Below are 27,851 nucleotides of genomic sequence, written 5' to 3'. Positions count from 1 at the left end.
TTCAAACTCATTAATCATTTTAACTCACAAATAATTATACAGCAAAATCCATTACACCTTTAGATCATTGATGTGGGTGGCAAACCATTCTCTGAGCTATGGCATCATCTCTTCTATAGGGTAATTTCAGAGTGTATTGTATTGGATGATCTGAATCAGAAGGTTCACTTCTTCTGCCCTTGGCTTTCAAGGCTGTTTTGGCTTTCTGTGGGTCTTCTCCATCACCAATATGGGATATGTCCCACATTTCCAGATGAACCCCGTACAAAACAGCCATTGTTTCAAAAGCCATTCCTGCAACCCAAGCCTTTTCCTCACCATCAGTTACACTACCTGAAGACTCAAACTTACCTTTTCCTCACGGTGTCTTTTCTACTTATCCCCTAAGAGAAGAATTATAAAGTGGGATTGTTCTCGAAGGGGTAAGCAGCCATTAGAAGAATAACAAAGTAATGTTTTAAAAGGAAAACAGAATCAAGGCAAAACAATATGTCCCTTGCCTTTTCTCCCACTGACCAATCTAAATGTAATAAATTGCTTTACCTTCTGCTTTTCACACACAGAGAAAGCATCCTATATTCAGGTAACTGAAACAGAGTTGAGAGATGGAGAAATGGAATCTTTAGCAAATGACTTACTTACCATTAAGCCTCGAATTATCAGCAGTTTTAAACATTTATTGAGTCATCCTCTCAAAAAGGCCTCCCCTTAGCTTTGAAAATATTCACATTATCATCTCAACAGCCACCCCTATGAAACCCCTCTCCACACTGAAATACAGTAAAGAAAATTTAGGGAAGACATAGAGGAACAATATAGTTCCTTTACAAATTGCTGTATATCAGAAGAAAAGCTGAGGCAGGCATATAGTATTTTATTTTACACACCACAAACAGACAAACAACCCCCAGACTTGCAATCCAGAGTTAACAAAAGCATTAAATCCATCGGGCTTTGAGAAGGGGCAATGTTTTTTCATATTTCTCCTCTGCTACCATTATTTACATAACAAATCACTGCGAAATGCAATCATGTCAGATGTTGGAAATAAACTCTTTGGGGTATAGCTATTTTTAAACAACCCATAGTTGTAGGGATGTTTTAAAAACATGCAAAAGCTGAGTTTGTGTTTTAAAATGTAAGTGGTCTCAGGAACTCTTGATATTGTTAGGCTAACCTATGGAACAGAAAAACTTTTTCAGCAGAGCCCCAAATCCCTCAGGAATGATGTTGTTTTAAAGAGTTTCAAAAATTCAAGTTGGCCATAAATTGAGGTCCGGCATTTCCAGATAGGTACATGGAAATCCCTGGTGCTGGTTTTTCCTGCATTGAAGAGTATTGAACTTCTCTTGCAAATGTATTCAAAACATTTCCCCACCAGAAGATTGTATTTACTGACACCAGGAACCAGCCTCCCTTCCCTACCCTCTTCTTCACCACCCCCACCCCACCCCCCGCCGGGGAATCAGAAGTCAGTAAGAAGAACGCTGCATTCTTGGGGATTATTTGCATGAGTGGATTATTTGCGTCACTCTCTGAGAGGTTATATTCATGGTCTCCATTCCACTTGTCCAAGCTTACTGCTGCCACAAAAGATTTTTCCTCTAGTCTAGTGAGTCCCATGCTTGTCCCCGTGACCCCTGCAACACCTGGCACACACAGCCATCGGCCACTCTTCCTCTCCAGCTTCATCTAGGCACTTGCTCATGAAGAAATAGAAGCTTCAGCCTGAGCCTGGAGACGTAGCTCTGTTTTTCTGCTTCCTTACCTTCCAAAACTCGCCCTCAGGTCCTCCCTCTCCTATAGAAACTTCCTAACCTCCTCTGATATTTGTGATATATTGTTAAGAATAATAGAAACAATATTAACTAACATTTATTTAATGCTCTCATCCTAGCTTTGATATTAACTGTAGTCTCTTCTAGTTCTCATTTTAAAAAAGAAGAAGAAAGAGCTATAATTAACTCCATTTTACAAATGAGGAAACTGAGCTCAGACAGGCCAGGTTTGTTGGATGTTACAGGAGGACCCCAGTGAGGACACCTTAAGAATTCAGTGTGGGGGGTTGCTAGCTTGGGCTGGAGGGGTTGAGCAAGAAGAGAGAGAAAACAGGTGAAGAAGTATATGGATGGTGTCTTCCCACCACTGGGGTCTCAGACCTTTGAGAGCTGGATCTAGATGTAGAACCTGATTTTATATGCCAGCAACAGAAAAGTTCTAACTATTTTCATCACTCATGGATCCCGGCTTTTAAGCAGATGAAAGGGTGAGTTACATGGATTGGCAGGGGTCTAGGATCCTTATTGCTTTTGTAAGCTGAGACAATAGGCCCAGTCCATAACACAGCAAATAAGGTGTCTTGGAATGTGATTGCATCCGTCTGCTTTCAGCTCATGCAATACAGGCACACACACACCAAAAAAAAAAAAAAACAGTCCCAGGAAACTGACTTCAGAGAAGTCGTGGTCTGCTGACTTGATTCCCACCAGTCTTCCCCAGTAACGATGTATGGAGTTCTTAATATTAAAGAAAGTATTAGATTAGAAAGAAATTTTCATTCTTAGACAACAATTCCCCACTCCCCTCTCCTGGAACCTATGTTATTCACCAGCTAGAAACACTAGCAGCTGGAAAGTACAAACCTAGTCCTCCTGGTTCCTTGCTCTGAAGAGCCAGAGGTTGACAGAACTTTCACCTCAGTCTCTTTTTAAATTTAGTGGGAAGAATTGATGAGTTTCCTAAATTGTGTAGTTTTAGACTAGATGTTGCATAACAAGTTTTTGTTCTGGGATAGTTGACTAGTTACATCAGTACTAAGTTAGAGTAAACCTTGAGGAAGCAAAGTTTTCTTCAATTTGACTGGAGTTCTGTTGCCCTCCTTGTGTTCTTGCAAATTGTGTTTTGAGTTTGTGACCACGTGGCAAACTATTGGTACAAGAAAGTAATTACTGGCATGCTCGCTATCATCCACTAGGCCTTTCCTCTAAGGGACGACAGAACATTTGATGCACAGCACATGTATAAAGGTGCCAGCCGATAAAAAGGTTTGCTTTAGGTCACCTCCCAAGAAATAGTAAGTTTTACCTGTCCAGTTCCCTCCTCACTGGGAAATGCCATCAAGTAGCATAGGGAGGAATTCTGAAATCCTTCAAGACCAAAATAAAATTGCGAAATTGTTCCCTTTATTGTGTCGCTATTCCTAGTAGTCAAAGAACATGCTTTCTCTCCCCAGAATGTTATTAGGTTACTGAAAAATTGTGGTTTGGTTAGGAGGGAGCATGAGCCAAGTGGTAGACCTAAATCCCTCCTTTTATCTGAGAATCGTGACACTATTGTAACCACAAATATTTATCTTTGATTCTCAGAGGAGACGGCTAGCCTCTTTGGATCATACTCTGCAGAATTCAGTCGATGCTGAGGAACTGTTGTCCAATTTGTTAGATCTTGCAGCCAGCCTTGACCCCGTTCACTATTGCACAAACAGTAGAAAGAAAATCCTAAATGATAAAAAGTTAAGACATCATTTTTGTTGTTGGCTGCATTCACTTAGAGAGTTGAATTTCCCTTTGGATGACTCTTAGTGATCAAAATTTACCAAATGAAGAGTAAGAAATAAGAAGAATCCCGACTTTGTTCAGGAAGGCAGTAAAAGAACAATGGAAAGGATGCCTCATACTAGGTTTTGTAATATCATTCTGCATCCTGATTTTTCATTCAGGATTGTTTGAAAATCTATCCATATTAGTAAATACGGATTTAATTCTTTTAACTGTTATGGATTAATTCCAGTGCATGAATGAACCACGTTTTATTTATCCACAGCCCTTTCCCTTTCTGTCATAAAGTCAGTCACATCCGTCTGGAACTTCACTATAAAAAAGAGCCAGGAATTTGTATATCCCTTCTTCCTATTCACTGGGACTTTGGGAAAATAAACAAGATAATAGCATGAAAGGAATGAGACTCTTTAGTTATGAAGTGGTACAAACATTAAAACTAATTCTTTGTTCGTATACATTGTGTTTTACATTTGGAAAAAAGATTCTTCAAGTATTCCTTTTTTCCTATTAAAATAGTGTAATTGCTGTCATCCATATGTGAAAGTGATGGGAATATAAAATTAGGTAATTGTGATTAGCGAGGACCTTAGGGCCATAAACTCAGCCCAAAATAATACTGCTGAGACCCAAGGACAGTCATTTTGTGGCTCATAAATAGTAGTGTAAGCAGTTGAGTGGATGAGGTCCAGGATTCTCCTTGGTCCCTCGATGGACAGTAATGCTGCTTGGGCCATAATTTTCCATCTTTCTTCTTGGAAAGACTGACTACAGGCTACTCAGTAAAGTGTACCTTGGAAATAAGACTTCTGTCTCACACCATTTATTCACAAAAGAGAGCTATAAAAATAAACACAAACCCAGAATCTAATGGAGATATGGCAACAAGCCTGAGGCAAATGCCATGCCTTCAGCCTCTCTTTTCATTCTCTTTCTTTTATTTAGCTTTAGGACAGAGCAAACGCGTTTATTACAGGCAGACATCTGGGTCTTCTGAACTTGTTTCTCTAGAAAGTAGTTGAAAGAGATAAGAATGAGTAACTTTGAAAAGAGCTGGCACTCAGATGACTGGGATAGGCATACAATAGTATTTCTGTGTGTGTTCATGCTCAGTCACTTCAGATGTGTCCAACTCTTTGTGACCCTATAGGTTGTAGCCCACCAGCCTCCTCTGTTCATTTTCCAGGCAAGAATACTGGAGTGGGTTGTCATTGCCTTTTCCCGGGAAGGCTTAGAAGAGTTTATCAAATGAAAATGACATGACTGTATTTGTGTTTTAAAAGATGATTCGGATTGCTCTGCGGAAAATAAATGGAAGAGGCAAGAATAGATATAAGATTACAGAAGTAACTCAGATGATAAACAACAGCCCTGCAGACAGGAATGGTAGAAGCTGAGATAGAAAAATAGGGATGAATTTAAGATATGTACTGGAAGTAGAAAAGACAGGGATTTGACAACAACTTCAGCCTAGCAAATTAATTCTCAGGTTTTGATCACCTTCAGGAATGGCAATGCCATTTACTGAGATGTGGAAGACTATGAAAGGAACGGGTTTGTGTTATGGTGGGGCTCATTTGAGTTCCTAGACAGCTATTAATGTCATGGTGTCCAGCAGGGCAAAAGAAATACAAAACTGATGTTGAGAGTGTAGTTTGGAGTTGACAGTATAAACTTGGGATTTATCAGCAGATGAATGGTAGAAAACTGTGTGTCTAGCTTATTCTGTCAAGATAGAATAGCCGAGAGCCAAGAGACGGTCTTAGGGGCTGAATATATTTAGTGTGTAAGAGAAAGGAGAAGAAAAGCCAAGGGAAGGAATGGAGAAAATGATCAGAGTAGGTGGGATATTCATCAGTATTAAACACGAATCTGTCTAGCTTGCCTCTGATATGTACTTTCTCTTTCATGATAATTAAAGGGGGAAAAAAACCTGTTTCTGAAACTATGTCTATAAAGCATTACCTGTGTATAGCTAATGAGTCAGTACTGTATGATATTTTGAAACTAAGGCAACCATGTAGGAAGCTGAGCCTTTACAAATCATTGCTGGACTCCAGATCCGAGGACACTTACATTTCATGGCATGAAGAAAATGGGACTACTTTTCAAATAGTACTCACATTTATTTAATAGTTAATAATAGTGTGGCCAAGGCTTCTTTTTTTTTTTTAATTCTTGTCTTACTCCTATCCCAATCTTCCTGCAAATGCAGTATGGTATCTGTTGGTGACGGTGTGTGCTGCCATCCCCAAACTCTTGTTTTCCAACTGTGTGTGGCTTCCAGCACTTAAATTAAATCTTATTTATTCACAGATGCCATTTTATAGAACTGTAAAAAAGGAAGCACATGGGTTTTGGTCAGCTCACATAGCTCCAGCATAGCCTTCCACTGTTTTTGCAGTAGAATGTTACAGCTCCAGGCTCTGTGCCTTCTCTCTTGTAAATCCAGAGAAGCCCATTCTGTGAAGAATATTTTGCAAATGTGAAAGTTACCAGCAGAGTATTTCATACTATCTTTGTGAACAGACTTCCAGTTGTAAGCCTAGAGTAGAACCTTTGTTTCAGGGGCTTCATTTCCATGTAGTGCCTTTAAAATAGGTATTATTTTTACATGATTAATTATGATTATTTACACTCCTCCATCATTCCCTATAGTAATAATCCTAGAATTGCTTCTTTGGCATATTATTTGGTTTTTAAAAAATCTAAGAACAACATGCATGAACTATTCTATGGTCATAAAACTATGGGGGAAGAAATGTAAAACTTTGGAGTTTTGAAATATAAACAGTTGCTGAGAACTACAAGCCTTGGAGGAATTTTCTCATCCTGCATAGGCAACCCCTTTGACCACACCGTGGAGGAGGAAGTATTTGCCTCTGAGACAGGACCAGGAAAGGGGCTTGTGGGTGGGAGAGACAGAGCAGCGCCTTGGGTAACTGATGATATCTCAGAACATGAAGATACACTTACCCTGTTCTGTGTATCTCTCCTCAAAACAGCTAGAATACAAGCTGCAGCATAATATCCCACCCTTGCACCCAGTGGTGAGGCTCAACTACAAAGAATAGATTTTTATCTAGAATCAGCTATTAAAGAAAGGCAACAAACTGAGCGAATAGAACTGGCACGTAAGGAAATACACAAGTAGGCTGAACAGGTCTTCAGAGCATGCGTGCTCTATAATCTCAGAGAATTACAAGAGGCACTACTCCATAAAAAAGAATCCAGTAGAGAACATAGAAATTCTGAAAGTTTTGGTTGATGGAATTTTTTTTAAATCAGTAACTGCACACAGTGGAAGAACAGTCAGCACTGAAGAGCAATTAGTGAATTGAAAGAATCAAATCAAGGAATTTTTCTGGAGTTTAATGTAAAGAGAAATGTATAAAAAGTATTTCATGGGGTAACAACTTAGCGACTGAACAACAGCAATAAAAAGTATGCATAAATGTTGGGATATGGAAAATGTATTTAGAAATTGCATGTTTCATCTTACATCGATTTAATACAAGTTAAGAGAGGAAGAAATAATGTGAGATTACTCCCTGGAAATGAAGAAAGACATTGCATTTTTTTTTTAACTGAAAGAGCTCTTCAGAGCAACAGAAGATAAATGTACACATATATTCACAACCTTTGTTTTTATAATCAACCCTGAGAAACAAAGATTTAGAAAAATTCTAAGCACTAAACAACAAACTTCTCAGCAGCAACACTGGATACAAGAAAACAATGAAATAATACATTTAATTCTGAAGGAAAATACTTTTAAAGCTAGAATTCTATATTTAGCCAAACCATCATCAAAGTGAAGGACAAAAGTAAATTTTTTGAGAGACACAGAGCCTCAGAAGTTTACTCTTCATAAATCGACTCTTGAGGTTGCACTTCTTCAATAAGAAAATGAATCCAGGAAGAAGTGGAGTGGCAAAGGTATGATGAACAGATAGATTTGTAAAATTATGGTTAAATATTAATTGTAAAAACATTTCTTTTTTTGTAATTTGGAAGTAAAATTGTAGATGATATCAACAGGGGATTTGGCATAGAATGTGACAATAAAGTCTGGAAGGGGGAGAAAGGAAAAACAGGCCACTTTCATATTGCTCAGTTAGGGTGCAGAGCTATAATAAACTCTGGATACTCTTAGAATCACAGATACTTATATTTTGGGTATTGAAATTTAAACATAATCACCCATCAAAAAGTTAAAATTAATCAGTTTCAGACCAGTAAAGGAAAAAGGAAAGTTTGATGAATCCAGCAAAAAAGTCAGGAAAGGGGCAAAAGGAAATAGCTAGAAAGTTTGGTAAATAGAAGTACAAAAAATAAATATGACAGAGATAAATCCAAATACATCTGTACTCACAGGAATCATGAATGGGTCAACTCTACCCAGAGGCTGAAAACTCTAACCTGGGCAGTATAAAAGAAAAAGAAATGGCACATCTAAATGTAAGAGAAGACAAAACAAAACTACCATTATTTGCATACACTGATTATCTTTTAGGAAATCAGTGCTGTTTGAACAGTTTCTGATCATCTCCAAGATAAGAGTCCTGCCCTACACAATTCCAGATGATTAAGGGACTAAATCTAAAAAGACAAAAGGCAAGATATATATAAGGAAATATAGGTCAGCTTTTTGACCTTGGTAGTGGCAAAGGTCTTTTTTTAATTTAAAAGGCAAACGACATGAGGAAAATATTAATTTGACCTCTTCAGAATTAAATTGATAAATGAAAGTTATTGTAAACAAAGTCAAAAGGCAAGCAAATGTATAAGAACAAGTATTTCCAATACATATCATAAGGATTTGTACCAAAACCTGTGTGACTTGCAAAAATTGGAGTTCAAAGATATGAGTTACTGGCTATTAGGCATAACATGGTACTCTCTCTGTGGAGGACTGTTTGACAGTCTGAATTAAAATTAGAACCATGCATACCTGATGAGCAAGCAAGTCTTCTCTCTGTCTTGGAAAAATCTTGTACATTTGCACAGGGACACTCAAGGTTTTAGAAGGATATACTGCAGACCAATAACAGTAGTGGAGTCTCAGAAAGGAACAAAAATAGAAGGGGTGGGGAGGGACTGAGGATGGGATGCAGGGGCTCTCAAGGAGAACTTTATCTTCAATGTTTAATGTTTTTACAGGGAGAATGCTTAATACCTAAAGCAATTAAAAATTAATTTTTCAAAATCTTTAGGACTGGAAGTTTTCAGTTTTGCAGTATACAGAATTAAAAGCTCTCTAGTCACAGTTAAAAGAAAAAAGTAGCCTGTCTGTTAATACAAGGCTCCAGGTTGAGCCCAGTGTTTATGTAATCACAAATCTCTGTTATGGCACTCACTTGCTACAATGGGAAGAGTTTCTAGATGACGATGAAGTTTACATATGTGCTTCACATTGTGTTGATGGATTTGGGTTGGAAATTGTCTGCGTTTATCTTTAAGCATATCCATTTTAAATGTTTAAATATCTGCAATTTTTTTTTAACACCGACTTGGTTGGACTTTTATTATTTAGTCCACCATTTGAAATGGCGAAATCTTTATAAGTACATCAAAGACAGATTATTCTTTCTAGTCCTGTTTCAAGTATGCAGAAAATGGTAGGTTATGCACTTTAATTTTTAACTTCATTATATAAATGGCATTAAACCAACCATAAAATAATTGCCAGTGATAACAGCATTGTTTCACTGAGCTTTTATTTGTGACCATGAGTCATTTTTCCCACTCCCAATGAGAAGTGGGTTTTTTTGTTGTTTTTTTTTTTGCTTTGTTTTCTAAATTAGCTCCAAAGCACACAACTTTTGACCATATTTTTCTCCTGCTTTTGGAATTCTTTTTTTTTTTTCTATCCATCATTATATTTCTTTAGAAAACTTCTTTAAATTTTTTTAAGGGAAGGAACAAAGCAAGCAAAGAAACAGATGTGTCCCATATAAAATATGCAATAAATCTTGTCCCACAAATTCTTTGCTCTGAACTTTCTGACAGAAACTGTCAAATATCCACTTTAATTCAGGTATAAAATGTTCACTCCGTGTCATGGCGCCAGCCGCCATATGCCAGAATAAAGTTAGTGACCAGCCATAAAAACAGCAGCATAAGCACCTTTGAAACGGGACAAGTCATCGTGGGTGAGAACGACCCTTATAAATCCATGGGGAATTAATCTCGGCTTTGCTACTATCCTGCTGCGCATTTACAATGAGCTTCCACTCCCACACAGCAGAAGTAGTAATACTTTTAAAAGGAGAGAGAGAATAAGAGAGCCGTGTGCCTACCTAATGAGCTCGTGGGAGGGAAGAAGGGGGTTCATGGATCAGAAAGCAGTAGCTTTTCCTCCCCCTCCGATGGGCCCTGGAATCCCCTTGAAGAGGGCAGATCCCAGCCTCAGTGGAACATGTGGGGCTCTTCTTCAGCTTGCATTGCCTGGCTTCCCAGCTCATGTGAAACCAATCTCCCCTGAACGCAATCACAAGAAATGACTTCAGCTTCATAAATCATTGTTATCATCCCACAGGAGGAGGTAATGCCATGGTTTTTCTCCAGTAAAACATTTCAAGCCTCTGGTTTCATGATCTCTCTCTCTCTTTTTTCCCCCTTTTTCCTCCTATTATGAAATGAGCTTCGTGCCAGTGTCATGCCTAGCTTCAGACTAAGGCATGTGTGTGTGTCTGTCTGTCTGTGTGTGTATCTTCATATGCTAAGAGGCCTCTCGCTTCCAAGCATATACTGACCCACAATATTTTTCCTATTGAGGATATTTTCTTTATCCTGTATTTTCCAAATACAGAATAGGTATATTAGGTTTAAGTATAGTAGACAGAAATTTTAACTTACTTTGCAGCATTTGACCTAATTTTAATACTTGTGGCCATCTAAAACATTTCTCTAATGAGCTACAAAAAGGGGAAGACTAAAGGGTAAAGCGGAGAAGGCACTGGCAAGCCACTCCAGTACTCTTGCCTAGAAAATCCCGTGGATGGAGGAGCCTGGTAGGCTGCAGTCCGTGGGGTCGCTAAGGGTCGGACATGACTGAGCCAGTTCACTTCCACTTTTCACTTTCACACATTGGAGAAGGAAATGGCAACCCACTCCAGTGTTCTTGCCGGGAGAATCCCAGGGACGGGGGAGCCTGGTGGGCTTCCATCTATGGGGTCGCACAGAGTCAGACACGACTGAAGTGACTTAGCAGCAGCAGCAAAGGGTAAAGCAATAGATTATTTCCAAGTTGAATCAAAAGATAAGAATTTGCTTTAATTGTACTTGATAATATTCTAATAGTGCTTCATAAACCAAACATTTTTCTCCTACACTATCTTATGTAAGAGATACTGTAAGAAAATTATCTTGAAATGTTGTCTTGGGTTTCTCGAAATTTATTTGGTTTTATTTGAATAGGGTCCATACCTGCTTTGGAATAGAGACTTGTTTTTTTTAACAATTTCAATAATCACAAATTATCTGTAAAAATATTCATTTAAAAGTTACCTATGTTTTGACACATTAAATGGAAAAGCAAGCAAGTAAACTGTATATTCAATACGATCTATATAAAAAACTATATAAAAAAGCACAAATGAGTACATGTGATCATAAATATATACCTACATTTATGGAAAATGAATATCAGTAATATCTCGCTTAGAGAAAGGCTTATGTACTACTCTTTTTTCCCTCACATGTTCTACAGTGAGGATTTTTTAACTTAAAATCTAATGAAAATATAAAGATTTATCTAAAAATGAGGGAAAGGAAGGTAACAGTTATTGTTGAACGATGACTCCAGGGGAAACACTTGGAATTCTGCTAACCTCACCCACCAGCACTTTCACCTCAGCAGCCTTATAAGTGCTGTGGTCAGTCTTAAAACCAAACCTCGTTTCTTTGTTTGCTTCTACTGACTCAGGCTTCCCTGGTGGCTCAGTGGTAAAGAATCCATCTGCCAACACAGGAGACGCGGGTTCAATCCCTGGGTTAGGAAGATCCCCTGGAGAAGGAAATGGCAACCCACTCCAGCATTCTTGCCTGGCAGATCCCATGGACAGAGGAGCCTTATGGGCTGCAATCCATGGGGCTGGAAAAGAACTGGACATGACGTAGCAACTAAGCAACAATATACTGACCTTGATAGTGATTACTTGTACTAATGGTCCTTCTGTGTAACTTTTACAGGTAGAACAAATTAAATATGCTTTAATATGAAAAAATATCTTCTAGAGTATCTTTTTAGGGAATCCTAGTTCTCCAGGTATTTCCTCTTCTTAGCAATATCTCTCAACAGACTGTTGCTTCCCTTCCCTGCACCTGTATTCTTGGTAATGTCACAACTGTTGAAGTTATGGTAGTTCTTGGGTACCATTTCTAGGGGGTCAGTTTATATCCCCAGCTAGGACAAATTCTTGACCATATGATAGAAAAGTAGATAAGAAAGTATTTTAATGTTCAAAGCAATAGAAGTTATCAGGGAAGTGAGCCTTTTTTCAGCTAATGCAGCCCTGTAAATGAGACTCCCTAGTATACTCAGCTTTGCCAAGGTTCTAAAAGAGGACCAGCTCAAGAGTAACAATGGGTACTTTGTGGTGATTACTGGACCTTCTGGTGGTCCATTCATGTTCATAACTAAACATCTAGGCATTTATTTTTCTAGAGGGAGAGCTTCTATTCTTTAACAAACATCCCTTTTTTGCCATAAAGATGTCAGAGGTTCCATATAAATAAATCTAGACAAAGAGAAAATTTCTTTTGTAAAGTTATGGATACCGTGTTATATTTTAGCTGATAATATGAGTATGGATTTTCTTCCCTCTCTTTGTTTTTGATTACTTAAGATCAGTCTTAAGCTGTTAAGCTCTCTGACTATGCATAACAGTTTTTTATCTGAGTTTTAGTCTTTAAAATGTGATTAAAACCACTCTTTATAGTGGATTTATTTCTGAACAATTCATCAAAATAAGTAGGATGGTTACTTTATAGAGAAGGTAAAATTTCACATTTGTGTATGTGTGTATAAAATATAAATAAATGACTTTAGGTGACTATACATCTAAATTTAACTTATTCACTCAAATGCTCCTTTTTCAGTTATGACTTCTTATTTCTCTCATTTCCCACTCTGCAGTGATACAACAGTTTTATAGTTTTTAAGCAGGAACCTATAAGAAATAACAGTGTGAAATAGTGGAAAAGAAACTGTAATAAGGGAATAAATTGTTTCTTTTTATCCCCTAAACCATCTGTAAGACCTTAGGCAAGTCATTTACTTTCAATGTGTCATGCTTCCAAGTACAATCTATTGTTACCGTATCCGATTGTATTAAATTGTATGCAAATTCTTTTTTAAAAAATTAAAAACAAAGGAAAAACAAAAGACCTACCAACCAGAGAGGCAGAAATAGCAACTGTAATATTACTTTCTGATATTTTTACTCAATATGTATTTCTGTGATATGTATTTTAATATAATTTTAGTCATAACATATTGTATTCTGAATTTCTTCACTTGTAACCACATGGTAGCTTTTTTCCATGATATCCTTTGAAAGCATGATTTTGGTGTTTGAATCTAGTCCCTTTGCTTCAGGTCTTAGGGAGTTTATTGTGGGTAATACAAATGTCACTAAAGAAAAAAACATTAAACATAGATGTTTAACTATTCAGACAAGTCTCATGGGAACCCAAGAAAAGTTGAACAAGCAAGTGTTATTTGGACAAATAATTGTTGTGATGGTGATAGAAATGATTGTAATAACAGTCATTTCCCAAGCTAATATGCCAGGTGCAATGGCTAAGTACCTTACAAACGTCTCATTTAATTATTACAACCACCTAATATAGGTCCTATTATTATCTCCATTTATAGATTAAAAAATCTCATTCTTATCCAAGTTAAACAATTTGCCCATGACTAACAGCTGATAAGTAATAGAACAATGTGAAACTTTGGCTCCAGTATTATCCACAGTTTAGAACCCACCTGATACGTGAAAAGGTTTAATGATAAATAAACATCCCTTGGAGCACACTGAATATGCCTCAGTGAATATTCATCATTATCACCATCATCACTGCCACCACCAGTCAGTTGTATTAAACTGCTTCCTCAGCAGCTAATCAGCCAGTGGATTAACTGTCCTTGGACCCCACTAGCTGTGGTTGGTGGGCTGATGGGGTCACAGTCCTGTACACTATTTGCATAAAATCCAATATATTTTTTATTCATTATCCTCTTGTTTTAACTTAGCTCACTTTTAAACTATAGCATGAGAGGCTTACATGAATTTCTTAGGTTTCTCCTTGCTCCAGGGTTCTTAAGTGTAAAGTTTCATTTTATCCACTGTACAGATGGGCAAGCCAAAGTACAAAGAATCAAGTGATGACTTTTAAGTACATAGATAGTCATCAAAGGAAGTTATGGACTAGCCAAAGAAGCCAATTGATGAACTTTTTCCTGATTTGTTAATGTAAGCTTAAAGAAAGATTTGTTGAAAACCAAGTGTGAAAATGCTATGAAATAACAAATAAATGAGGCCATTGCTTTTGAGCACAGTACTTTTAAAACAGGAAAAAAAAAATGAGCATGGAGCCTGTTCCTGCTTTGCTTACAAATCTGCTTACAAATTCAAACTAGCATCTGCTTTTCTAGTCATTTTCCTTCTCACCAGTTAATGGAGCAAAAAAGTTGTTGATTTGTTAACACTAAACTTACAGTCTCAAGTGCTAAGCATTTTGACTACAAAGTTAAACACAGACACACACAGTCCATGTCTTCCCAAAATTATGCACCTTTCAGTCGGTTCAGTCACTCAGTCGTGTCTGACTCTTTGTGACCCCATGGACTGCAGCACGCAAGGCCCCCCTGTCCATCACCACCTCCTGGAGTTTACTCAAATCCATGGTCCATTGAGTCAGTGATGCCATCCAACCATCTCATCCTCTGTCGTCCCCTTCTCCTCCTGCCCTCAGTCTTTCCCAGCATCAGGGTCTTTTCCAATAAGTCAATTCTTTGCATCAGGTCACCAAAGTATTGGAGTTTCAGCTTCAACATCAGTCCTTCCAGTGACTGTTCAGGACTGATTTCCTTTAGGATGGACTGGTTGGAGCTCCTTGCAGTCCAAGGGACTCTTTCAAGAGTCTTCTCCAACACCACAGTTCAAAAACATCAATTCTTCGGCACTCAGCGTTCTTTATAGTCCAACTCTCACATCCATACATGACTACTGGGAAAACGGTAGCTTTGACTAGACAGACCTTTGTTGGCAAAGTAATGTCTCTGCTTTTTAATATGCATCTTTAGGCTAGTGCTAATACAAAGATGGGACAAAACTGAAAGATCTTCCAATATTAGTACACCTGCATTCTGTCACCAGATAGTTATTTAAAGGCTTGAAACTCTGGACCCCAGTGTCTGAAATATCACCAAGGTTCTTGATGAAACAAAAGAGGGACAGCCTCTTTTACAAAGCTAACATCTTTGCAATTCCTAATAGTTTCTAAATGATAATTCATTTAATGTCTGCTCCCCAAATGATGAGCCCACAGTATTCCTCCATGACCCCTAAAATAATCCTAAAGCATTGAAGAAGGCCAGAGCCTTCCCATTGAGAATGAAATGGTAGAGAGATAAGGTAGATACTATGGGAAACAGGATTTATATATAATTATTCTCTTAAGTAAGAATCATATTATATATGTGCTTCAGTTCAGTTCAGTCTCTCAGTCGTGTCCAACTCTTTGCAACCCCATGAATCATAGCACGCCAGGCCTCCCTGTCCATCACCAACTCCCGGAGTTCACTCAAACTCATGTCCATCAAGTCAGTGATGCCATCCAGCCATCTCATTCTCTGTTTCCCCTTCTCCCACTGCCCCCAATCCCTCCCAGCATCAGAGTCTTTTCCAGTGAGTCAACTCGTCACATGAGGTAGCCAAAGTATTGGAGTTTCAGCTTAAGCATCGGTCCTTCCAATGAACACCCAGGAATGATCTCCTTTAGAATGGACTGGTTGGAACAAAGCTAGTGGAGGTGATGGAATTCCAGTTGAGCTATTTCAATATATATGGTTAAGTATCCATATAAAAGTCCTTTCAATAGACTCGTCACTTCTTTTAATGTTGATAAGTTAAAGGTATGTATGGTCCCAGAAGATGAGATAACATGGAGAATTTCAGGTCTTGTTGAGAATGCAACCACCTGTCTCCCATTAATGTTAATGAGCCTCTCACAGATCATTTTAAAATTTTACCCCATGGTCTGTTTTAAAATATCAAGAGTCAGGAAATTTAGAGTGAAAGCTAAAATTTCATCTTGGCACTTCCTCTCTGATGTATACATTCCTGTGGAAAATGTACAATACACTGCAGCCCCGATATACCTTGGTATTTGAAAATTCTGGAGGAAAACATTTTCTACCATCTTGGGAAGCAGCAGAGGGCACTGGAAAGTATACTGGATTATGAATCAAGAGACTTGGATTCTGCCACTATCAACGTGACCCAGGAAAGTAACTTTGTCCACTCAGGTATCCATTTTCTCACTTCTGTAAAATTAAATTGTTGGAGTAGGTTATATTCTAGGTTGTAGGAGATACTGTCTTATCAACTTTCTCAAGTAATTGCATCTGTATCACACTGAGACAAAAATATTACTGTGTACAGATAGTTTACAGTCTTTAGGGACTTCACTAGACTACAGAGAAGTGGAGGAAAAAAGATAGTAGAATATTATCAGCTGATTAAGTGGTTGCCTTTAAAAACAATAAGCAGAATTCCTTCTAAAGTATAAAGTTGAGTATTGTGTCACTATTGTGAGTGGTGAAAGACTTACCTATTGGGGCAAAATCTCATCTAAGATGGATATATATTGAAAAAAAAAAGTATTATAAAGCTTTCACAGTGAGTTGACTTGTGAATTGTGGATAAATTTATTTCATTTAGATTTCAGTGATACTCAAAACCTGATTAATTCCTAGAATTGTAAATGGATAAAACGTTTACTATTGCAATAGTTACTAGAGAAAAAAAACAGATGCATAATATGATGAACACTTAGATTTACATAGTGGTCTGTTAAACTGTACTCATCACCAATACAAATAATTATTAGAGTCATCATAGAATATAAAATAGTAGTATAATTCTTATATAACCAGGGAGATTTTTCTAATTCAAATTCTTCCTCCAGTATGATATTTTATGAGGTATTTGAATATTATATTGCCTGGGTTTAGAAATATTAAAATGTAAATGACTTAAAATCATGAGTCATCTGTAATCTTGATTTCATCAAGACCATTTGTTTTCCAACCATTGATGAGAGAATTAAGCCCTATTGACATAAAAGGGCACGGTTGTGTGTAATGAATTTGCATATCCCTGTGCCACCACCACATGCATCTAGAACATTTTACTGATGTGCACAAGAGATGAGGGGTGGGGAGACACTGAGAAAATAGCTTCCCAAATCATTTTCCACATTCTGCAGTTCAAATGAAGAACCTTGGCTGAGAAAGGCTCCAGGTATCCGAGCTACATGAAAGCCCTGTTTTGCTTTCCTTTGTCTCCCATAAATATAGTTGTAAAGGCAACTGAAAATGGCAGATCAAAATGATGAAGAAGATGAGATCTGGCAAGTCTAATTGAACACAAGAGGATCCCAGCTCAAACATAAGCCTGAGAGTTAGACTAGATGATTTTTCACACTCCTTTTATCTGGGTCCCTTTGATTTTATGACTTTCCAGACCTCTTCAATGCCTTCTTTTCCAGTGTCTTTTACTTGGTACTTTCATCAAAACCCTGAATTTCCTAGTCAGCTTTAGCCTTAGATAGGTGACCTAGAAATCAAATTATACCCATATATTGAGAACCTTCATACCATGCCTTTGCACAGCTCATACCAGATTACACAGAAAATCTTCTAAATGACCTCTTAAGCACTTCAGCTTTACCAACCAACAGGACCTTTGCAAATATAAACTCTGTGACAGCCCAAAAATGATCCTTCTTTTAGTTTAATCACAGCCAAGAAACTAATAATATAGGAAGACTAAAAGGAGGATCTCATCCTCTGTGGGCAAGCATGCCAAAAGAAAAAATGTAAGGCTAAGACCTCTCCATAACTCTGATTCTATGTATTTATATTTTCCCCTCTCTCATAAATGTTAAGAAGTTATCCCTCTTTTCCAGTGTCAGTGTGCTATTGTTGTCTCTGTGGGTGAAAGCATTCTTTTCTCCTAGAAAGTACATGACGGGCTGATTTTCTAAGAAATGAAAAATGACTGCTGTGCTCACATCAGATGGATACCACATGAAGTGGAGTGCGGTCCCTTTGTTTCCTTATTAGCATCACCAGCTTCTCTATTTGTAGAGCTGTAATAAAAACAGCTTCTTTACTGTGCGTCCTGTTGGTTTATACCAACCATGTCAGGTCCATAAACCATGGTATATTAAAGTGTAATAGACTGTGTAAAGAATACTAGGAAGATATTCCAACCTCCATCCCTTTCCCTCATTTCACAATTTACTACCTCCCAGATGGGCATCCATAAATATGACTTAATTATGTTTGGCATAAAACTCCCACTTGCTTTGAAGAGTGCCCTCCTTCTTTTGCCACTTTTAGTGCATGAATGCAACCCTCTTGAGGATAAAACTTTGGATATTTCAGTTATCTAGATGATGAATGTTCTTAGTCTATTTTTGGAAGTGTCATTTTCTTTATAAAACCTTTACATTTTTTGTAATTACTATATTCAAAAAATTCAGTCCAGTGTAAACGAAACTCACGAGTTAATGTTTTTTGTGCCTGTGATGTATCAATCTACATAATGGGTCAGTCTAAAACAGGATTTAACAGGATGAAAAATAGTCCTCTTTTACCCTTTGATTCTATTGTACGCTTCTCTTTTGCTGCAAAAAAAAAAAAATGGAAAATTTGAAATTTCTGTGCCAGGGAATGGGATGTGGTCTCGCAGTGGAGAGTCAGTGAGCAGGGAGTGTATTCTGTTCGCATGGGTTTCTTGCTCTCAGATAAGTGGAGTAGCTACTTGGTAGTTGAGAGAAATACTGTGAAACAGCTTAGGTCACTGTCCTGAAGAAGCACAGAGTCTGAGAGAGTAAGCAGACTGCTAACCAAGGACACGAGTACCGTGACCCACATAACGTGAACACAGTGCTGTTGGAGCTCCACAGAAAGAGCTTTCACCACTCCATGGAGGAGAGGCCCACTTGGAGGGCTTCACAGTCAAGGTCATTTTAAAGCTTGGTTTTTGAAGAGAGAGAAAGACACTTATAGTGGGCGTGTTTGGGAGGGAGAAAGGCAGGAGGAGGAGGCATTCAAATCAGAGGAAACCCAGCACTACTAATTGAAGAGTCTATCTTTTCTCCATTGTATGTTCTTGCCTTCTTTGTCATAGACTAATTGACCCTAAGTGCATGAGTTTATTTCTGGGCTCTCAATCCAATTCCATTGATCTTTGTAGACTCAGAGATCAGTATGTGCAGGATCATACTATTTTGATTCCTGTAGCTTCGTAGTATTGTCTGAAGTCAGAAAGCATGATTCCTTCAGCTCTGTTCTTCCTTCTCAAGATTATTTTGGCTGTTTGGGGCCTTTCTTTAAATTTCCATACAGATTTAAAAATTATTTGTTCTAGCGCTGTGGAAAATACCCTTCATATTTTGATAGGGATTGCATTAAATCTGTAGATTACCTTGAATAGTATGGTCATTTTAACAATATTCTTTCAGTCCAAGAACATGGTATATCTTTCCCCATCTGTTTATGTCATCTTCAATTTCTTTCATCATGTCTTACAGTTTTCAGAGTACATATGTTTACACCTTTGGGTAGGTTTATTCCTAACTATTTTATTATTTTAGATGTAACTGTAAATTAGAATTATTTCCTTAACTTCTCTTTCTAATAGCTATATATAAAAGAATGAAATTAGTACATTTTCTCTCACCATATTAAAAAATAATCTTAAAGTGGATTAAAGACCTAAATGTAAGACCAGAAACCATAAAACTCCTAGGTAGAACTTTTTTTAATATAAATCACAGCAATGTTTTTTGATCTGTCTCCCAAAGCAAAGGAAATAAAAGCAAAATTTAAAAATAGGACCTCATTAAACTTTACAGCTTTTGAACAGCAAAGGAAACCATCAACAGCAAAAAACGGCAGCATCAGCTTTGTGAGTAAAGTGGGAAAACAGTTTTGAGCAGAGGATACCTAAATGTGGGTTTGATCTCTGGGTCGGGAGGATCCCCTGGAGTAGGACATAGCACCCCACTTCCCACTCCGGTATTCTTGCCTGGAAAATGCCATCGGCAGAGGAACCTGGTGGGCTGTAGTCCATGGGGCTGCAAAGAGTTGGACATGACTAAGCACCTGAGCACACCTGATCTGATGTGAAAATGACATCAAGAAAAATTAACATCTACTGAGAATGGTTGTTAACATTCTCAAGCGAAAAAAGAACATTTTGCTTGAAATTGTGTACTGTTCATCCCAATGTCAAAGAGCTGGAGTGGTGACTGCAAGCATTTGCTTCTAGCCAATCAGTAGTAAATGGCAACCATCCAGGGGTGCCTGGCGTGTGTTAGTCACCGTGTTCGTCTCTCATGTTCAGTGTGTCCAATACTCCCAACCACCTTGCAAGATCTTATCATTCTAATTTTATGAGCAAGGTTCAGTGCAGTCAGTTGACTTCCCCCAGGTCTCTCCATTAATAAGTGGCAGAGCAGAAATTCAAGCCAAGTCCATCTAACACAAAGCCCAAGCGCTCTCCACTCTACCACACCTGTATTTAACTTGGTCAAAGCAGTCATCCAGCTGGAAGCTTGGATCCCCAGCAGCCACTGCATGGCATTGAGTCATTGAAGATCTGACTGCAATGATTCTGATTCAACCAAGAACTGTTCCCTTTTCATGTAGCCCTCATAACTGTGTGGGAGGTAGGTGTTATCATTATTTCTAGAGGAGGAATCTGGAATACAGGATACATGCATCTTGTCCATGACATTACATGACAGAGCTGGGCTTGAAACTTGGCCTTTAAGTAGCTTGAGTTCTGATTTGCATTCCTTGGGCCCGCAACCAGTGAATAGAAAGGACCATTTCTGCTTCAGTTGGTCGACCACAGTACTTATGAATTTCAGAATCATTATCGTGGGGAAACTTTATGAAAACTAATGAAACAATGGCCAGCCAATGAACCAGGAAACAAAATGCCAAGGCATTAAATATTTACACAAAAACAAATGGCCTTAATCCAGTAAAGGCTGCACTAAATAAAATCCACAAAATTATCTCTTAAAAAACTTCCAGAGAATCTGTGTTGCTTTCTCTCTGGGACATAGAGTTACATAAGAAATAAATATCATTCTTTAAGGGATAAAATTGAAATATAAGAAAAGCAACAAAGTTCTATCTGTGATAGAGAAATTATAGGATACTGTAGGCAGGTCGCCAAGCAAAAACCACTACACTCTCTCCTGGCCCCTCCATTAAATCACCATCATCACAGTGTATACCTGGTCTTGATAAGGAACTTTGGAAGACAGAATTGATGTTAAGCATAAAGTCTCATTTTTAGTACTCTGGTTTGTTTTTCTTATTGCTTTCATTTTCTTAAGTTGTGAGACTGTTATCATTCTAAGCAGTTGTTTTAGTCCCTTGATGTGAAACGTAATTTGTTGAGACAGTGAGACAACTTTTTGCAAAAGCGAAGAGAAGAGAAAAAAGGAAGGTCAGGGTTGTCTGTTATTTCTCTACCTCCCCTAGTGCTGTGTCAGTATCTGACAGCGTCTCCAAACTTACTCTTCTGGAAGCCTACCCACCTTCCTCTTAGCTACATGCATACACGCATGCTCAGTCATGTCTGACTCTTTACGACTCCATGAACTGTAGCCCACATAGCTCCTTTGTCCATGGGATTTTCCAAGCTAGAATACGCAGTGGATTGCTGTTTCCTACAGGGAATCTTCCTGACCCAGGGATCAAACCTGCATCTCCTGAATTGGTGGGTGGATTCTTTACCACTGAGCCACCAGGGAAACCCCCTCTCCCATAGCTATTACCAAATTAAACTGAAAAAGAAGCATACTTATGCTCTGTCCATGGAATTGTACAATAGAAAACTAAGGAAATCCCACACCTGGATTCAGGACCACTGCTCGTCTTATTTGTAGGATAAGGACGGTTTCTGTCTAAGATGTGCCATCTTCAGTTTAAACTTTGTCTCTCCCTTTTTGTGTGGGGTACCTCTGTGGCACGCTGTGGCTGCCTAGGCACCCGTAATTGAGTAACCCAGGTAGAGTCTCCCACTATAGGGAACAATCCATGCTCTGAAAGTTTTTTCTTTTCTTTTTTTTTTTTTTTTTGCTAACTCTCATCAAAAATTACTTACACTGCTTCTTACTCTCTCAGGTTTAATTGTCTGTCTTCCCCAGAATGAAAGTTCTATAGAATATTTGTCTGCCTTCTTCACTGAGGGGTGCCACGCACCTAAAACAGAGTCTGCCTTCTTCACTGAGGGGTGCCACGCATCTAAAACAGAGTCTGCCTTCTTCACTGAGGGGTGCCATGCACCTAAAACAGAGTCTGCCTTCTTCACTGAGGGGTGCCATGCACCTAAAACAGAGTCTGGCAAATGGAATGAAAGAACAGACTCACCTATGTCATGATGTCTGTAGCTACCAGAGCTTACAGAGCCAGATACGGCCAACAGGAATGTGCTCTTTGTCCTACAGACTGTCAGAAAAAATGTTTTTAAATTTGGGAACATATGTTTAAAAATCCTAGCTTCTCTGGAAAAGGTGGAGGAGGATGGAACAGCAGTGGCCGGTGCCTTGAAGGGGCCTGGGCCTCCCATTTCTCTCCCACTCTCCTGACTTTCTTGCACTGAGACTGTCAGTTCTAGTGTTGAGAAGCTAGAGGTAGAATTTGGAATAGTATGATTCTTACACCTGGCCTACAATTACCTTATTTGTTGGTGATGTTGGAAGTTGAGTTTGTGACTCCTGTCTTTAAACATTTTCCTTCTGGGTAATGTCATTTTTGTTTTACTCAGAACATTGAGGACTTAAAACGTATAATGACATAGTTGGAAATTTCACACATCGTGGCAAGAGAAATACTTGAGGCTGGTGGAGCTTCAGGGTCACACCAGGGAAGTGGCTGCCTTTTCTGTCTGAACAGAGGCCCTTGACTTAAGAAAGCCTGAGATCTCTAGGTTCTTCTACTTTTCTTGAAGGCTCTCATCCCCCAAACCCTCAGAGGTCCTGCAGTATGCATTGCCACTTAGCAATACCTCTTTTTACATTTGGATACTGTCCCCCCCCCAAATAACTATATTCATAGAGCTCTTGCACAGTCTTCATTTCATGCTTAATTCAGTTTGGAAAGGGTGTTTCTCATGACTCAGTTTATATGCTGCAACAGGGTTGACCACAGTCTGCTTAGTACAGAGTGGAAGTAGCCAGTTAGAAACACCTAGTGACAGAGAACAGCACCCGTAAGCTCCAGGAAGATCATTCAGGCCTCAAAGGAATTTTCCCCCTTATTTGGTCATGTACATAATTAATAATCACTGGATAAGAACAAACAACTAGTCGATTTCATATTTGGGGGAACTTGGTAGCCGAGGAGAAATGCAAGCCACTTCTCTGTGTCTGATTGGCTAAGAACTCAACTAATTCACAGAGATTCCTGCTTGAAGAACTAGGGAAATCATAGCACACAAAAAAAATAGCAATGACTGTGACTTTACCTAAAATGATGTAGCTATCTAAATCATTTTAATATAAAAATTTTGTTGAAATTTACTGAACTTAGAGATACTCATATACAATTTTAGCCTGACATTCTTCTTTAGCCTGTGTTCATATTCTGAATATAAAGTCTCATGTTCAGGAAACTTAGTATCTATCTATTTAAGCAACTCTTGTCAAGCATATACATTTTTAGCTAAAGTAATTTATTTAACATGTAGACACTTTTCCACATTTAAGGCCAGATGAAGGGGTTGCTCTCCTGAAGCTTACATTCAGTGTTGTATAATAAATGAGTAAATGGATAGTCTGTCGGGTAGATAGAGGCTCTAAGGAAAAGAGGCAGGGCGTGTGTGGCAAAGGATAATCTTTAATGTGGCAGGATCAGAGAAGGTGATATCTGAGCTGAGACCTGATGCAGTGAGGGAGCCAGTCACACAGGGGCTGTGGGCAGTGTCCTCCTGGGCGGAGGAAAGGCAGGTGCAATGATCCCCAGCACACACACTCAGCGTGCTCCTTCAGCCCTCCTGCCAGCTAGGCTGGAAAGGAACGAGCATGAGAAGGAGGAGATGACATCACAGGGGAGCCCGGGCGCAGACTGGCAGGACCTCTGGGCCATTGTAAAGGCTTCAAAGGCTTTGTCAGGAGTGATGACAAGCTGTTTTGATCGGTGAAATAAATTAATAAATTTACATTGACTAAGTGAATAATGATGAGATGCTAATAATACCTGTCCTGTCATTTATCAAGCATATCTTAGGTGCTAAGGGCTTTACCTGTATTATCTCATTTAATCTTTATCACATCTGTGTGATGACAGTCTCTGTGGCTATGCTTATAGTACAGATCAGGCCACAACTACACCGTTCATCATGAGTGACTTGTCCAGTCACACAGGTAGTAAATGGCAGAGCTAGGCTTATTAAATAGCCTAGCTATTTAATATCCTTTGAAATATCTTAGCTATTAAAATCTTTTAATATCCTTTTAAATATCCTAGCTTTTAAAATGCTTTAATACCTTCCATGAGGTATCACAAGATAGCTCGTTATGACTGATTTTCTTTTCTCATTCATTTTAACATCATAAGCATTAAATGAAAAGAATCTTTTTCAGGTTGAAACACAGTTGATTTACAATGTTGTGTTAGTTTCTGCTTTACATCATAGTGATTCGGGTATACATACACATACATTCTCTTTTTTAATTCTTTTCCATTATGTTATCACAGGATATTGAATGTAGTTCCTGAGGCTACATAGTAGAATCTTGTTATTTATTCATTCTTGTTATTTATTGCATCTGCTAACCCCAATCCGAATTGCGGGAGAAACAATCAATAACCTCAGATGCACAGATGACACCACCATTATGGCAGAAAGCGAAGAACTAAAGAGCCTCTTGATGAAAGTGAAAGAGGAGAGTGAAAAAGTTGGCTTAAAACTCAACATTCAGAAAACTAAGATCATGGTATCTGGTCCCATTACTTCATGGCATATAGATGGGGAAACAATGGAAACGGTGAGAGAATATTTTTTTGAGCTCCAAAATCACTGCAGATGGTGACTGCAGCTATGTTATTAAAAGACGCTTGCTCCTTGGAAGAAAAGCTATGACCAACCTAGACAACATTTTAAAAATCAGAGACATTACTTTGCCAACAAAGGTCTGTCTAGTCAAAACTATGGTTTTTCCAATAATCATGTATGGATGTAAGAGTGGGACTGTAAAGAAAGCAGAGCACGAAAGAATTGGTGCTTTTGAACTGTGGTGTTGGAGAAGACTCTTGAAGAGTCCCTTGGACTGCAAGGAGATAAAACCAGTCCATCCTAAAGGAAATCAGTCCTGAGTAGTCATTGGGAGGACTGATGCTGAAGCTGAAACTCCAATCCTTTGGCCTCCTGATGCGAAGAACTGACTCATTGGAAAAGACCCCGATGCTGGGAAAGATTTAGGGCAGGAGGAGAGGGGGACAACAGAGGATGAGATGGTTGGATGGCATCACAGACTCAATGGACATGAGTTTGAGCAAGCTCTGGGAGTTGGTAATGGACAGGGAAGCCTGGCGTGCTGCAGTTCATGGGGTCGCAAAGAGTCAGAGACGACTGAGCAACTGAACTGAACCCCAAACTCACCCTCCACCCTCCTCATCCCCAGCTCCCCCTTGGCAACCACATGTCTATTTTCTATGCCTGTGAATCTGTTTCTGTTTCATAGATAAGTTCATTTGTGTCATATTTTAGATTCCACATATAAGTGGTACCATATGATGCTTGTCTTTCTCTGAGTTACTTCACTTAGTATGATAATCTCTAGATCCATCCATGTTGCTGAAAATGGCCCTATTTCATTCCTTTTTATGGCTGAGTAGTATTCCATTGTGTATATGTACCACATCTTCTTTATGCATTCATCTGTGAATGGACATTTAAGTTGTTTCCATGTCCTGGATACTGTGAATAGTGCTGCCATGAACATAGAGATGCATGTATCTTTTTGGATTATAGTTTTGTGTGGATGCATGCCCATGAGTGGGATTGCTGGATCACATGACAACTCTGTTTTTTGTTTTTTGAGGAACCTCTGTACAGTTTTCCATAGTGGCTGTACCAACTTATATTTCCACCAACAGTGTAGAAGGGTTCCCTTTTCTCCATACCCTTCTAGCACTTGTTATGTTTAAACTTTTTAATGAAGGCCATTCTGACCAGTGTCAGATCATTTTGATCTTTGATCTCATTGCAGTTTTGATCTTTTCACGTGCCTGTTGGCCATCTGTATGTCTTCTTTGGAGAAATGTCTGTTTAGGTCTTCTTCACTTTTTTAATTAGGTTACTTGTTTTGTGTTGCTGAATTGTATGAACTGTTTGTATATTTTGGAAATTAAGCTCTCGTTGGTCACATCTTCTGCAAACATTCTCTCCAATTTCATAGGTTGTCTTTTCATTTTCTTTATGGTTTCCTTTGCTATGCAAAAGCTTGCCAGTTAGATTAGGTCCTATTTGTTTCTTTTTATTTTTATTGCTTTGGGAGGCTGACCTAAGAAAACACTGGTAGAATTTATGGCAGAGAATGTTTGACCTGTGTTCTCTTCTAGGAATTTTATGGTATGTCTTATATTTAAGTCTTTAAGCCATTTTGAGTTTATTTTTGTGCATGGTGTAAAGGTGTGTTCTAACTTCATTGATTTATATGCAGCTGTCCAATTTTCCCAACACCACTTGCTAAAGAGACTTCCTCTTCATTGTATACTCTTGCCCCCTTTGTCACAGATTAATTGACCATCGGTATATGGGTTTATTTCAGCCTCTCTATTCTGTTCCATTGATATGTCTGCTTTTTGCCAGTACCGTGCTGTTTCGATTACCATAGCTTTGTGGTAGTGACTGAAGTCTGGGAGCGTTATGCCTCCTGCTTTGTTCTTTTTCCTCATGATTGCTTTGGCAATTCTGGGTCTTTTAAAGTTCCATATAAAATTTAAGATTATTTATTCTAGCTCTGTGAAAAATGTCATGGATAAATTGATAGGGACCATTTTAAATGTGTAGATTGCTTTGGGTAGTATGGCCATTTAACAATATTAATTCTTCCAATCCAAGAGTATGGTGTATCTAAATGAAAGAAATCTTAAGGCTCATAGAGATTGTCTTGATGATTTTTCTAGACATATTTAAAGTGTAAGTGTTGTATTATCATATATGACAGTATTATCTTCTGAGTAAAGAGAAAATATATAAAAGAACCACTCCAAAATGAAACCTCCCAGTTTCCCTGTGGTCCTTCAGAACATGGATTCTTTTACATATAAATACAATAGGTTTTTGTTGGTTATCCATTTTATTTTATTTTTTTTATTTTATAACACCAAGAACATTTTGTATTGGGGTATAGCCAATTAACAATGTGATAGTTTCAGGTGAACAGTGAAGAGACTCAACCATACATATACATATATCCATTCTCCCGCAAACCCCCCTCCATCCAGGCTGGCACATAACATTGAGCGGAGTTCTGTGTGCTATACAAAAGTTTATTGTTAGTTGTCCATTTTAAATATAGGAGTATGTATATGACCTTCCCAAAAGTTCTTAATCTGTAAATTCAGAATTCTATCTCAGTATCATGTATTTCTTTAGTAATCGTAAGTATTTTTTTTCCAATGCATTTAAAACATTATTCTAAAAAACGAGACCACAGGCATCCTTAGACCATGGGTATGGAGACAGCATATACAATGATTCCAGTGAATTCCTTTGAATTTGAGCAGAACTGCTGCAAATGGCACTGCATTTATGTTGTTTTGAGGGAGTGGGGTTGCTGAGCACACACCAAAGGGTCACAGAGAGGCCGGCTGTAGCCTGGATGACCACATGTTCCATTCTGGCCAAGACCACTCCACGTTAAGCCTTCGTTCAGCATAATTAACAATTCACCCCTTTCAAAAGTATTCCAGAAAGAAAAATGAATTATATTTATGGTCACCATTAGCTATAGCTGTTA

At 38.4% G+C, this 27,851-nt stretch overlaps 1 protein-coding gene across 2 annotated transcripts in view; it reads left to right on the top strand.

The window, feature by feature from the left end:
- The window catches only part of FMN1 (formin 1), a 474,559-nt gene that overhangs the window by 399,097 nt on the left and 47,611 nt on the right, over positions 1 to 27,851 (top strand). The window lies entirely within an intron of this gene.

The sequence above is a fragment of the Moschus berezovskii genome, chromosome 9 (assembly GCF_049115385.1).
Source record: "Moschus berezovskii isolate FMDL1 chromosome 9, NW_MosBer_1.0, whole genome shotgun sequence".
NCBI lineage: Eukaryota > Metazoa > Chordata > Mammalia > Artiodactyla > Moschidae > Moschus > Moschus berezovskii.
This window is presented reverse-complemented; position numbering and strand designations above follow the sequence as displayed.